Source organism: Prionailurus bengalensis, chromosome D4, assembly GCF_016509475.1.
Source record: "Prionailurus bengalensis isolate Pbe53 chromosome D4, Fcat_Pben_1.1_paternal_pri, whole genome shotgun sequence".
NCBI classification, from domain to species: domain Eukaryota; kingdom Metazoa; phylum Chordata; class Mammalia; order Carnivora; family Felidae; genus Prionailurus; species Prionailurus bengalensis.
This window is the reverse complement of record NC_057359.1, coordinates 14,569,150-14,573,755: the sequence shown is the minus strand read 5'-3', so window position 1 is coordinate 14,573,755 and position 4,606 is coordinate 14,569,150.

The window sequence follows — 4,606 nt, the reverse complement described above, 5'->3', positions numbered from 1 at the left end:
ATCTTTTCCTTAAGACGTTGGGAAAGACAAATGGGATGTTTCCTGTGCCATAACGTTATGTAACATCGGTAGTATCTTAATGTCTCGAAAGATCACTGTTCAGCCCAAGTATTGGTTGAAATGAACTGGATATTCTGATTATTGAAGGAACAAAAAGAAGTGATAACGCAAAACATAATTTTTGACATTATGTTTGTTCTCTTTTGGAGGTGGGGAGTCAAAGAGGACAAGAATGCCCCCCATTCAAATTCAAATCCATCAATTTACATGTCTTTCACTTCTAATAGTTTGCAAGCATTTTGTGCCCATCTTTGCATCATTCGTGTCTAGCTGTGCCTTGCACACAGTAGGAGCCTAAAGACGGTATCTGTCTCTTAAAGTCTAGATTCTTTGTAAGTCAAGGGTCCAAGTTTCCTAGAACTACTGTAACGGATTACCACAAATTCGGTGCCTTAAAACAATAGAAATTTATTCTCCCATAGTTCTTGAGCGGTCTGAAATCAAGGTGTCAGCAGAATTGATTCCTTCTGGAGGCTCTGAAGGGGAATCCACTCCATGCCTCTCTTCTCTAGCTTCTGGTAGTTGCCAGAAATCCTTGACATTCCTTGGCTTGTAGCTGCATCGCTCCAGACTCTGCCTCAGACTTCATGTGACTTTTTTCCCTCTATGTGTACATGTGGCTCTATATCCAAATTTCCCTCTCCTTTCCCTTCTAAAGATGACAGTCATTAGATTCAGAGCCCATCCTAATCCAGTATGACCTCATTTTATTCTTTTATCTTTTTTTAAAGTTTATTTATTTTAAGAGAGAGAGAGAGAGAGAGAGAGAATCCCAAGTAGGCTCCATGCCATCAGCACCAAGCCTGACTTGGGGTTCGATTCCATGAACTGTGAGATCATGACCTGAGCCAAAATTCAGAGTAAGGCACTTAGCAGACTGAGCCACCCAGGCTCCTCCAAAATGACCTCATTTTAATTGATTACATCTGCAAAGACTATTTCTAAATAAGATCACATTCATAGGCACGAGGGATTAGGACTTGAATGCATCTTTTTGGAAGACATAATTCAACTCACTACATAAAGGATATAATAAAGACTAGAATATGTGTCCAAGGAGTCTTGCTTTAACTATTATAATTTGAAGTAGGAAAAAAAATGAATTATGTTGATTATGATCCAGATATGTTTTTACATGAATAGTTACCAAGATTTTATTAACAGCCTTTCCACAGATAAAAATTAGGTCAGTGTGTGCTGTTTCCTCGATATAATAGATTCAGTAAACAAATAGGTCTCTCTGAGAGGTATACCGCAATGATTCTAAAAACATGTACTTTCTTATGATTGCGAGAAATGTTGACATTTATGTTCAACGTTGTTATGTGTTTCGAAAAATTCAGAGGAAAATGAGCTTCGGTCATGTGGCAGAAACAATGCTGAGTACTCATGCATCACCCCACCACCACCCCACCCAGATCCCCCTGCCCGGCACATGGGAAGACAAACTATTCCCAAGTTTCCTTGCAGTGAGCCACCTGCCAGAGTCTGACCAATGAACCATGGGTGGAACCGATGTAAACCACGTCTAAGTTTGGCCCGTGGAAACACTCTGCTTGAGTCTCCTTCCACCGCTGTTCCCTCTAGGGTGACTTGGGGACCACATTTTCCAGTGGCACAATGACCAGATGGGGAAGGGTACCTGGCCATACTGCAGTGTGCCATGGGTAAAGGATGAAGTTGAGCTGCGTACTGCCTCACGGCCCAGCTCCCTGATGCAGGCTCTGCATCATGCAAGTCCATAGCATCATCCAACTACAAGTAAGCAGCGTTGTGTGCGTTGAAAGCCCCTGGAATACAAACACTGACTGTGAAATATTGCTCTTTGTATCTGCACCATGTTTCTCAGCACCTGATTCATTGTGATGGTTTTCTTTATTTTTTTTTAAAGTTTATTTATTTATTTTGAAAGAGAGAGAGCACGTGCGTGCGTTCAGGAGGAGCAGAGAGAGAGAGAGAGAGAGAGAGAATCTCAAGCAGGCTCTGAGCTGTCAGCTTGGAGCCCAACACAGGGCCTGAACGCACCAACCAGGAGATCATGACCTAAACCAAAACCAAGAGTCGGATGTTTAACCGACTAAGCCACCCGGGCTCCCCATGATGGTTTTTTTCCATCAAGAACTGATCTCCTTCAAAAAGCAGTATCCGTATTTTTTTTTTCAGCCTTCATACTACTTGTGATGAAAACTCATGATTTCACATCTTAGTTTTTTTAACTAAATAAAAGAAAGAGGAAAATAAGCAACAACAAAACGAATACAGTGGGTACCTGCCATGTGTCACTCTGTCTATAAACAGGTAGAACGCAATGACTTTAGAGGAGAAGGTAATGACCGTATAGTCCCGATTTGGGCAAAGAGCAAATAAAGTCAGCAAGCCACAAATCAGTTATTACTTTTTTTATTCACGAAAAGTTCATCAATATACCGAAAAAAATCATCTACGGGCGCCTGGGTGTCTCAGTGGGTTAAGCATCTGACTTTGGCTCAGATCATGACCTCATAGTTCGTAAGTTCGAGGCCTGAATCAAGTGAGCCCTGCTTCTCTCTTCTCTCTCTCTCTCTGCCCCTCCCTCACTCGCGCCCTCTCTTTTTCTCTCTCAAAAAAACCCATCTACTAGAAACCTCATCAATTCAAAAACTATTCTTTAAGGAAGGGAAAGGCTTTCATTTGCGCCGCTCTGACCTGACTGACAGCAGCAGCTGTTGTCTGAGCAGCCAGCCCGAGAATGAAGCAGACGGGTTTACAAGTTACCATCTTCAAAAACACCAAATCCAGTGGTGATGGTTGGAGCAGCTGGGGGAGGAGGTTAGGCGGGCTGTGCAGACGGGGGATTTTAACCAACATGACTAGAGAAGTAAAAAGAACAATCATAACTGACAGATCCGAACAGCCTGCTCAGATAAGCTCAAAATGAGTCAGACCTTCAGCCTGATGACAACTTTGACAAGAATTTTGGAAGTGACAACGAACGGAAAGCTTTAAGCCTCTAGATGAACACAACTGTTGATGGGGGCCCCTGAGGGGCCGATGCATTTAGCAAATGATTGTTTTATGCACATTTTAACTTTCAAATGCTTCAGTAAATTGATGATAAAAATAAAACTTGGGGGGCTCAGTTGGTTGGGCCTCTGACTCTTGGTTTCCGCTCAGGTCACGATCTCATGGTTCGTGGGTTTGAGCCCCACATTGGCCTCCACACTGAGTGTGGAGCCTGCTTGGGATTTTCTCTCTCCCTCTCTCTCTCTCTCTCTGCCCCTCCCCAGCTCACGTGTGCACTCCTTCCCTCTCTCTCTCTCTAAGTAAATAAACAAACATTAAAAACAAATAAATAACACTTCATGTTCAAATTCATGAAGGGGGGGACGCTTCTTTAGAGTTTGGTAAATCCCTCCAAGTGATAAGTCCAGAGTTGGTGCAGGTGAGCACAGTTTCTTTGCTTAGCACGACGATAGTGTGGCAAAGGTTTTAAACACTGCTGCAAACAAATTTTGCAAATTCCTTTGGAAAGATACAAAGGAATTCCAATGATGATTAAGACTCATTCTTACCCAGCTCCCCCCACAACATCTTATGCTTTTCAATCTAGTAAACTCATGTGTTGCTATTAAGTCGACTTCTTTCAAAATATTCTGTAATTTAGACTGGCCTTTTTTTCTGTTTAAACAAGTCTATGAGGTTTTAATAATTTCAGTGTTAATAATATTTCACTAAATGTGTAAACTGAAAAACAACGAAAGTACCTGTCCCTAGCGTTCAAAAACACTATTACCAGCATTGGGAAATTTCAGAGGGTAACTGGGGGTAGAGATGAGAATAATGTGGACCACTAGAGTGGGGGTGGCATCTGAAGGTTTATGTACCGTGTTGGTCTACCTTCTAGAAATAAGAGAGGAGGGTTTCCTTAAAAGGAAGGAAAGCTTTCAGTCAGTAATCAAGATATATTTTAGTTAGAAATCTAAAATTTGGGGCATGTGGGTGGCTCAGTCGGTTGAGTGACAGACTCTTGATTTCGGCTCAGGTCATGATCCCAGGTTCGTGGGATCGAGCCCTACATCAGGGCTGGAGATTCTCTCTCTCCCTCTCTCTCTCTCTCTCCCTCTGCCCCTCTCCTTCTCTCATGTGCGTGCTCTCTCTCTAAAATGAGAAAGAATCTAGGGGCGCCTGGGTGGCGCAGTCGGTTAAGCGTCCGACTTCAGCCAGGTCACGATCTCGCGGTCCGTGAGTTCGAGCCCCGCATCAGGCTCTGGGATGATGGCTCGGAGCCTGGAGCCTGTTTCCGATTCTGTGTCTCCCTCTCTCTCTGCCCCTCACCCGTTCATGCTCTGTCTCTGTCCCAAAAATAAATAAACGTTGAAAAAAAATAAAATGAGAAAGAATCTAAAATCTTACTTCATTTTTAGTTAAGAATTTCAACCCTCTTTCTCCACCACTTGTAATCGTATGAACGAAGGATGGAGAATTCTTACTTTCCCCTCTTCATGATGATTAGAAAATAAATGCCCCCCACCCCAGACCAGTGTTAAAGAAAGTATTCACAACACTT